Source organism: Kryptolebias marmoratus, linkage group LG15 (assembly GCF_001649575.2).
Source record: "Kryptolebias marmoratus isolate JLee-2015 linkage group LG15, ASM164957v2, whole genome shotgun sequence".
In the NCBI taxonomy this organism is placed as follows: domain Eukaryota; kingdom Metazoa; phylum Chordata; class Actinopteri; order Cyprinodontiformes; family Rivulidae; genus Kryptolebias; species Kryptolebias marmoratus.
This window is the reverse complement of record NC_051444.1, coordinates 34,919,978-34,930,334: the sequence shown is the minus strand read 5'-3', so window position 1 is coordinate 34,930,334 and position 10,357 is coordinate 34,919,978. Positions and strand designations below refer to the sequence as shown.

Genomic DNA, 10,357 nt, shown 5'->3' with positions numbered 1-10,357 from the left:
CGAGGATCAGACCGCCAAGGTCCCCGCCTTTAGCCAACACCCATCTCACATTGCACCCGACCCCTTTGGCCCCTCCCATAAGTGGTGAGCCCATGGGAAGGGGGACCCACGTATCCTCTTCGGGCTGTGCCCGGCCGGGCTCCATGGGTGAAAGCCTAGCCACCAGGCGCTCGCCAACGTGCCCCACCTCCAGGCCTGGCTCCAGAGTGGGGCCCCGGTGACCCGCACCCGGGCGAGGGAACACTGTGTCCAATAATTGTACTCGTCATAAGGGGTCTTTGGGCTGCACTTCTTCGGGCCCTTCACCTAGGACCTGTCTGCCTTGGGTGACCCTACTAGGGGCATTAAGCCCCTGACAGCATAGCTTCTAGGATCATTGGGACACTCAAACCCCTCCACCACAGTAAGGTGGCAGCCTGCTCCGAGAGCAGGAAGAGGTACGTGAACTGGCTGTCGACATTTAAGAGCCAGATTCAAACTGCCCTTGAAAATCAGTACCAGACGCTGCTAGAGAGATAGCATCATCCTCCAAAACAGAGAGCCCTAAAACCATGCTCTGCCCTGGGTCAGGGTCTCCAGTCAGAGCAGGGCCAAGCCCTTCCTTAAGGGACTCCAGCAGTGCCTTCATTTGCTCGAGCTCAGAAGTGAGACGGGCCACTTGCCCTGATAAGCCCTCCGAATCCATGGAGCTCTTCTTGGCCCTTTTCCGCAGAGGCCCTAAAGCCTCCGGAGCCACACCCATCACAGGCTGGCTGGCACCTTCAAGGTCAGCCAACCGCGCAGTACGCAGGGACAAGGGCAGAACAGAACAATCAGGGCAGCAATCAGGGCGGGCCGCATCAGTCAAGGCCTCCCTTAGATGATCTGGCCCCAAACAAGAGGGACACAGATCATGCCCATCCTCCAACTGCAGAGGGGCCAAACAAGCTCTGCAGCCCTGCATGTCCATCACTCATGCTACAAGACTAGTGAATAGACCAGAGAACTTAAGTCAACGAGCGAATAGACCAGAGAACCCGGTTGAGCAGAAAACGCCACCCAGGGTTCCCCCGCAGCGTGTAGCACGGCTGCACTCCACCGAAAGCAAGCACAAAAAACGGCTGCAATAGAGGCAAGCCTCACAGCTGCACAACGTAAAAAAGCAAGCCCAAAACCGGCTGCGATGTAACAAAATATAGGCTGCCAAAGACAGCAGCACAAGTAAACAAAATAGCAAGCCGAACACGGCAGGACAAAGACGAACAAAGCAAGCCCAAAACGACTAACTTTTAAGCAACGAGCTGGTCAGATCGGTCTTCTTAACACCGCACCACCAGCAGTAGGGGAGCCGATGCAGTAGCGAACACTCCTGCTCCTGCCACCTTATTAACGAAAAAGAAATAACTCACTAAACAAAGTTGTATCAAGAGAAGCTTGCGCAGCCTCTGGAGGGCGAGAAGCTCCTCGCAGCTCCGACCACAGTCTCGAGGCTACTAGCGACAAGCACAAAACACAGTGTCTTACCACCTGTTTAACCTGCATGCGAGAATATGAAAAGGGACTGGGCTGCCACTGTCACATGATTATATAGGCTAACAGTGTCACCGGGGGTCACACGTGACCATGTTGGTATAAGGTACTGGACCTGTGCATGCGCAAGAGATAGGGAAGTACATATAACAACCATCTGTACAGCCAATGGTTGTTATATGAGGGTAGGTCTCCTCCACATGTGCCCAGGCAACCTTCATGTTTGGTGCATTGTCAGTGGCAAGTGCGAAAACCTTCTCTGGTCCAAGGTCATTGATGACTGCTTTCAGCTCATCAGCTATGTAGGGGCCTGTGTGTCTGTTGTCTTTTGTGTCTGTGCTCTTGTAGAATACAGGCTGAGGGGTGGTGACAATGTAGTTGATAATTCCTTGTCCCCGAACTTTTGACCACCCATCAGAGATGACTGAAATACAGTCTGGTTTGCTTGACCTTTGTTTGCACTCTGTTGAACTCATCATCCAGCAAATGAATGCCTGGTTGGGGGAGTGTATGCTGGCCGGAGAATACTCAAAAATCTCTTCCAGTACACACTGGATGGGAGCATCAGGGGTGTGCCAGTTGCATAGACTGCACGAGCAAAACACTCATCTGCAATTCTCTGGCTACGTTCATCCATCGAATCAAATAATTGAAGTGTCTTCAAAAGGTGGATGTTCTTCTGGGTCTTCATAATTGCAGCAACGATGTCCTGATCAAAAGAAATGACTTTACAGACATAAGTTATTCCTGAACAGTGAGAGTTTATTCAAAATAACAGAGTCTGTGCCGAATCGGGACTTCTGACCCAATCTGTGAAAATCCCCCCTTCCTCTCGGGGCTGCTTCTTTTTATAAACATTTACCACACCCAGCTGTAGAGTAAAGCACACACACGTCACACTGGGATGGACCTTAACAGTATGGATTCATGTACATTCAATTCCCTTTATGGTCATAAGCTGGGGTCTTCAGACGTGCAACAGATAACTTTCCATATTCGTCTTTGTGCAGTTGCTTTTCAACAACGTGAGCTTAGGAGAACAAAATCCACTTCCCAAGAAGGGATTGTAGCTGAAGACAATGTCTCCACTTGGAAGTCAGGCCCCATCGCATCACAGGTAGAACTCTTTTCAGCTGAATGTTTTGAGCCTTGAGAACATTTTTGACACTTTGCAAAATGCTGTTGCATTTTTGTAGCATTCTTTTTGTATGTCTTTCCACAATATTTACACATATACAAAGACTTTCCTTCAACATTAGCTTGTGTGAAATATTTCCACACATCAGATGGCAAACGTGGCATTTTTCTGTAGAATAAAATAACAAAAAAGCTTGTAAAAAACACTAATGCAATGGCATCAACAGGAATATAGTTGGCTAAACAACTGGAATGGTCTTCAAAATATTTTATAATTGATGTATGTCTTGTACGGTTACAGAAAACCGTCTTGTAGCACTCAGAAGAAACAGCATCACATTTGAGGTAGCTATAATAAGTTAGCCTCTTAAATGGTCAACGAAATGAAAAAAAGCTTACATTTTGCACCTATCTTACCAGCTAACAAGCTACTGTATGAATTAATTTTTATTTAATTTTTGCAAATTAAACAGTAATACCATTATAGATCAAAAATATTTACCACATAATATTGTACAAAACTTACTTGACTTTATATAATCAGCAGGCTCAACTGTGTGGCCTCTAGTGTTCTGTGCATGTGATGGAGGAGTGCACAGTGCATGCTGGGGGCGTGGCCTCAATAGCCCTGCAGGAAGCAGTGCTGTGTGCATGTGATTGAGGAGTGTACTTGCATTAAATCTGGTTGGTTGTTTTAGCCAAGATTATGCTACAATATATTTCCCCAACTATATTTAAGTTCCCTATTGAAGGCCAACCTTCAATTTTGCAAATTTCTTTTTTATTCCCATAAATTCCTGTTAATTCCCATAAATTTCTGTTAATTCCCTTGGAAAGTTTCCAACTTTGAAAATTCCCGGAATTTTGCAACTCTAGTCCGACATCATCAGCTCTCTCTTGAACACTTTGTAGAAAAATGTAGAAAAATCATAAAACTTAAACAGTGATTGAGTAAAAAACAAAAATATCAAAATGCCATTTCAGGCAAATAAACTTATATATAAACCTTTGAATGATGCTTCTACTGTGAAATATGTCCAAACAGGGCTGGCTTTTCTCATATGTTTTACTTAAATTCTACTGATTTCCTCTTTTTTCAATCTTTTTGCAAATTTTGTCTACATTGTACAACATACTGCTACTACAAGTCATAGCACACTATTCCTAATCAAGCCACATGTTTTAGTGTACAAATTGCATGTTTTATTTCAAAGCTGCACTGCACAATATTGGACAAACATTTTGAACATCGTAGTAATGCTTATGCATTGGCACTCTTAATAAGAGTCTTTTCATACAGCCTGCCTGTCAGACAGCAAACTCAACCAAATCTTTGTCAGCATTGACAGATTAGTGAAGTTTGATCAGTTTTAGTTCTGCTGCTGTCTTATCAGTGATGGTGTGTCATCATCTGAATCACAGTTTACGTACCTCTTTGGGTTTAGCAGATTTTATCACTGCTTTGAACAATCACGATTCTTTTTTTTGTTGTTTGTTTCACATGTTTCCTGCTTGTCAAGACAAATACTTTAAAGTCACGAGTTAGAAAACAACAAAAGCATGAGTCATGAACTGCACGAAGCACGATGAATCAGCTTCCTTCTGTTTCCCACAGCCTGACTGATGGAGCTGAAGCAGCAACATCCATCAGAATTCTATCCCCGATCGCATCCAACGGTTGCTATGGAAACGCCTACACAATTTTTAGTCAGAGTATGAACTCATCTGTGCTTTTGTCCACAGAGAGAGCTTTTGAAAAGTTTGAATTACGATATAAGAGGTAGGTTAATCTCTGGAGGAGCTGCAGACAATAACCGAATCTCCTCAGAGCATTCATTCCAGTCAGGCAATATGCAGGATTTACTGTAAAGCTTCACTTTTATCTAAAGTTTGTTGCAAATTATTTTCCAATCATCCAGGCTTTCTTGTATTGTTTTAAAGTGGTCTTGATCAACAGTTATCCAGACTTTCTGAAGGTCATTCAGTTTTTTTTTTTTGGAATGAAGTTGTTTTTTCACTTTGTTTTGGTCCTTGTATCTGAAGAATGTTTGCATATTTGACCTTGTTCAGACATCCTGCTTCTTTTTGTTGTCTGCAGCTAATGTGAAGCAGATCAGACTCTTCAGGCTGCCATTGTCTCATCTATAGTGGAACACAGGAGCCATTAAACAGGTACAGATTTTAAGCTGCTTCTTTCTGCTGCTGTCTGTTCATGTTCAGAGAACATCTCAACATTGTTTGTTCTGAGAAGAGGTGTAAACAATACCCAGTTAAAAACCTCATTTTAATTGTAGATGTAATCACTTCAGTATATGAGAAGGGTTTATACAGGTGCTTAAAATTCTTTAAAATGCTTAAATATGAATGTGGTACTTTCAAGATTTTAAAAGTGCTTAAAAAATGAATAAAATTCTTGAAACTGTAACTGAATGTGTTTCATTAGACACTGCTGTCCAAACCTGCTGACTCATTTTGTGTAGCAGATGAATAGTTTGACTTAAGCTGACACAATTAGTTTAACAGCAGAATGTAAAAAGCTTCTAACATCTTGTAAGTTTAGTGCTCAATTTAACATCATTTAGCATTGTAAAAGGCAAAAAGGAACATAAGGAGAAGAAGAACCGGCCCAAATGAACCAATTACAGAGCTGGAGCTTTTTCCAACTGATATAAAACTTAAAGAGGCTGATGTATAAACACCACCAAAGGATAATTGCTTATCTTCAATGCTATGCTAATGGTTGATGGATACAGAGGACAGAATGGACTGATAAAAAATTACACACTGAGTGTTTTTACTACAAATATATAGGCACACTTTGATTGTTGTAACCGGACATTCCAGACTAATTTAATGAAACACATGATGCCTGTATAACATGCAGGGATTCCACCAGAAATGAGGCTAAGCCCGGTGGTAGGTGGTTGTTCGCCGGCCGACCGTGATTTAGTAAAAAAAAAAAAAAAAAGGATTGAAGTTGACAAGAAAGTTGAAAATATGGCTATTTATTATGTGATATTGTAAGATATTTGTGTCCAATTTTTACACAACTAGAGTTTTACAAAAAGGCACTTTTGAAATACTTTTTTAAACAAAAATACAATTAAAATAAATACTAATTGATTTCACCTAATGTGAATCCTAATTTAAGTCACATTTACAATTAAATGAAATGACCATAAATGAAAACCTGCAAACAAAGCACCAACACACGTCTCACTTCCAGGCCAATGAATAACAACAGAGAACTCTGACAAACAGACAGATGCTGTACTGTACTGTGCTTTTTTTGGCACAGGCTGCATGTTGGATCACTACATGGAACAACAAAACATCTAATGCTGAATTTAATCGAATAATTTTATTGTTAAACAGGGATAAATTAGCTCGCATCACATTCATATTTAGACTAATTACAAAACATACTTACCATATTCAGTCTTGTAAAGCCAGCTGCTGAATTTTAGCTCAACTAACCATTTTTGGTTAAACCCGCTCGTTCCATGTTTATTACTGTGGCTCTGACAACATGCTAACTCCAGGTAGCTGAAGGAGGCTCTGACAACATGCTAACTCCAGGTAGCTGAAGGAGGCTCTGACAACATGCTAACTCCAGGTAGCTGAAGGAGGCTCGGCCTCAGGGCTCATTAGAGTCCTGCAGGGCTCTGTGAACAGGGAGCTGACCTGAGCACGGTGGAGGCGTTTATACTTGGTGCTTACGTCGGTGCAGTATTCTCCAAACAGACAGGGGGCAGTACGCTACGTAACCAGTGGAAATACGGTAAAAAGAAAGCAGATGATTAAATGGAGCGCAGCGCGCACGCTCTGCACCAAGTTATAGAAGGTGCACAACGCGACACTGCATGGGGCCTTCGCGCAGGGGCGGGGACAATGCGATTGCATCACTGTTGGCGTGCGTACACTTGCACGGTGAGGTAGGTAAAGGTAGAAAAAAACGTGTATAAAAAATGACATATTTATAATAAACAAGCGGAACTTAGCCTGGTGGCCTGCCAGGCTTATAATACGCTGGGGGAAACCCTGACATACCTTCTGTATGCTTCTTTGGTAACACCTGATATAATATCTCTCAGGATGTAGTGTAGATGCCTTAAACTGAAACTAACATCTGAAACATGAAGGAACACTGTCTGATAAGAGAGACATTAAGGAAACAGTGCCAGTTGGAAAAAGCAGTACCTTGGAGATGTGGTATATCTGCATAAAAACAACTTTACCTGTGTTATGAAGGCAAATAAATCGATTTGGTGAGCAAGTCATTTGTGATGTAGTGATCCACAGAAATGTGAATATAGGACCCTAAAGTGCTTTACACCACAATCAGTCATTCACCCATTCATCCACTGATGGTGGATGAATTGAGCTACACTGTAGCCACAGCTGGCCTGGGGCGGGCTGACAGGAGTGAGGCTGCCATCACACCGGCACCACCAAGCCCTCTGACCACCACCAGTAGGCAAGGTGGGTGAAGTGTCTTACCCAAGGACACAACAGCTGAGACAGCCGGAGCGGGGGCTTGAGCCAGCAACCCTCCGGTTACAGGACAAACCCCTACCTCCTGAGCTACTGCTGCCCCATCAGATTAATACAGTGCTTCTCAATTATTTTCTGTTAAGCCCCCCCCCCAGGAAGAGGAATGTACTTCGCGCCCCCCTACTCTCCGCTGCGACTATAAATACGGTGGCTGTATAAACCCCACACATGACAAAGTGGGGCAAAAAAGGTTTTTATACATCCACTGCAGTATAATTTGTATATAAAGTTGTTTCTCAATTCCAGTCCTCAGGCCCCCCTGCTCTGCATGTTTTAGATGTGCCTCTATTCTAGAACAGCTGATTGAAATGATTGCATGATCTCTTCTGCAGCCGTCAAGTCCTGCAGAAGTCTGTTAATTGCCCACAGATTCAATCCAGGTGTGGCACCTTTGCAGGTGCTTCCTGTGGCAGAAGATGTGTTTCAGGACTTGCAGGACTTGACTACTTTCATAATGTGAATAAGAAAATTCAAAACTGGGTCACACGCGCCCCCCCAGGCATTGCACTATTTGAGAAGGACTGGGTGACGCCAAGCCCAAAAATTTGTCTGTTTGCTGTTACCATGATCTTCTTCTTCTTCTTCCAGCTGTTCCCTTTTCAGGGGTCGCTACAGCGAGTCATCCTCCTCCATCTAACTCTGTCTTCTGTGTCCTCTGTCCTCACTCCAGTTACCTCCATGTCCTCTCTAACTGCATCCATACGTCTCCTCTTTGTCTCTAACATCCTTCTACCAATATACCCACTGTCCCTCCTCTGCACATGTCCAAACCATCTCAGTCTGGCCTCTAACTTTATCTCCCAGTCCTTCAACCTGTGTTGTACCTCTGATGACCTCATTCCTAATCCTGTCCATTCTTGTCCCTCCGAGGAGAACCTCAACATCTTCAGCTCTGCCACTTCCAGTTCTGTCTCCTGTTTTTTTGTCCGTCCCACTGTCTCCAAACCTTACAACATAGCTGCTCTTACCACTGTCTTGTAAACCTTTCCTTTAAGACCCTCTAAAATCATGCCTACTTAAAAAGTTTTCATTTAGAGAGCCTACTGGTACCTAAGGTCAGGGTATTTCGGGGTGGTTTTCAGGGGGTGGTTTATCCATACACAGAAAACTGCACAAAACTTTGCTACTATATGCTACAGTCATCAAGTTTTATCACTACGAACCATCTAATGGTATTTCGAGACACCTTTGAAATCCAGGCTTTGAGGTGGCCAGCTTTCCTCTTTTTGTTTGTTCTTTTCTTGGACAATCCAGAATCTGTCATCCGCGGCCTGGAAAATGACACAGTGTCACGCCCCTGACATTGACCAATCAGAAGCATCATCTCTATCTCCTACTGCTTATCCACGGTTGGGTTACATAGGCAACATGTCAAGGAGAGAAACCCAGACATCTCTGTGTGTGAAAATATCTCATGAACCACTAAACAGATTTTAATAAAACTCTCAGAAAGTAATCATTGTATGTACATTGTCTTTCAAAAGTACCTGAATTTTAATTGGATTTTAAATTTGATCAGAAACAACAATTGTACAAAAAAATACTTCAAATTATTAAAGTTAAATTGACAAATATACTTTAAATTCATTTTAAGAAATATAAAAATGAAAAGTATATGTTCAGTTCCTTTTATTTTGAAGCCTTAAGGCCCTGTCATACTCCACCATAATCAACCGGTTCTCCAAAGTCACCCTCTTTATCCCTTTATCTAATCTACCATCTGCTTAATAGACAGCTCAGCTCCTAGTTCTGCATGTCTTCAAATTTCACGGAATCCTATTTGACATTGTCTCTGACTGTGGACCTCAGTTTACCTCCTATGTGTGAATGGCATTCTGCAAGGAATTAGGAGCTACGGTAAGTCTTTCCTCTGGCTTTCATCCCCAAAGTAATGGACAAACAGAGCAACCTAATGAAGAGCTTAAAGCAGCACTTTGATGTATAACCTGTAACAACCCTTCAACCTGGAGCACATAGTTACGCTGAATCTAATATACAAATAACACGCACACTTCAGCAAGTGGATTATACCTGTTCGAGGTGTCACTTGGATACCAACCCCCACTTTTTCAGCTTTGGAAACAGAGATTTCCATTCCATCTGTCCAATACCACTTTAGGTGCTGTAGAAGAATCTGAAGACGAGCTAAAGCTGCCTTTTTATGCACCAACAAACAAAATAAACAGTTGGCCAACTGGAAGAGATTTAAGCCCCACAATACTCCTCAGGGCATCAGGTCTGGGTTTCTTCAGAAGACATCCCCTTAAAGAGCACCTGCAAGAAACTGGTTCTTAGGCGCATTCCAGATTGATTCTATCATCAGTCATTCTGCAGTTCGCCTCAAGCTTCCTTCCTCATTGAGAATTTGTCCCACATTCCCTGTTTTACAGATTAAGCCTTTTAACACCATTGTATTGTGTCCTCTGGCCAGGCCCCCACCATCCCCCTGACTGATTGACGACAGCTGTGTGAAGCTGACACCCCACCCACGTTCAAAAATCCAGCAAATAGTCTGAATGGTTAGTGCTCCGTTTGTGCAGGTTTGTGCCGTTAAAATTTTCGTTTTTGCAGCTTTGGTTTCTGAGATATTAAAAATTATTTTTTAGGTCATCCAGAGTTCAGCATCCCCCCATCTTGCTCCAAAACAAACCAAAGTGGGCTAGTTCGTTAGTGCTTCGTTTGTGCAGGTTTGTGCCGTTAAAACTGTCGTTTGTGCAGCTTTCGTCTTTGAGATATTAAAAGTTATAATTTTGGCCGAAGATGTCACTATCCCCCCATCTTGCTCCAAAAAAACCCAAAGTGGGCTAGCTCGTTAGTGCTTCGTTTGTGCAGGTTTGTGCCGTTAAAACTGTCGTTTGTGCAGCTTTCGTCTTTGAGATATTAAAAGTTATCATTTTGGCCGATGACGTCACCATCCCCCCATCTTGCTCCAAAACAAACCAAAGTGGGCTAGTTCGTCAGTGCTTCGTTTGTGCAGGGTTGTGCCGTTAAAACTGTCGTTTGTGCAACTTTCATCTTTGAGATATTAAAAGTTATAATTTTGGCCGATGACGTCACCATCCCCCCATCTTGCTCCAAAACAAACCAAAGTGGGCTAGTTCGTCAGTGCTTCATTTGTGCAGGTTTGTGCCGTTAAAATTTTCGTTTTTGCAGCTTT

General features: G+C 42.9%; 1 protein-coding gene across 1 annotated transcript in view; it reads left to right on the top strand.

The window, feature by feature from the left end:
- LOC108251151 (tetraspanin-18-like) overlaps positions 1 to 10,357 on the top strand; it is a 55,804-nt gene that overhangs the window by 13,202 nt on the left and 32,245 nt on the right. Inside the window, exon 2 of the mRNA XM_017441345.3 lies at positions 4,745 to 4,818. The gene's annotated coding sequence lies outside the window, so the exon portion shown is untranslated. The remainder of the gene's footprint in view (positions 1 to 4,744; positions 4,819 to 10,357) is intronic.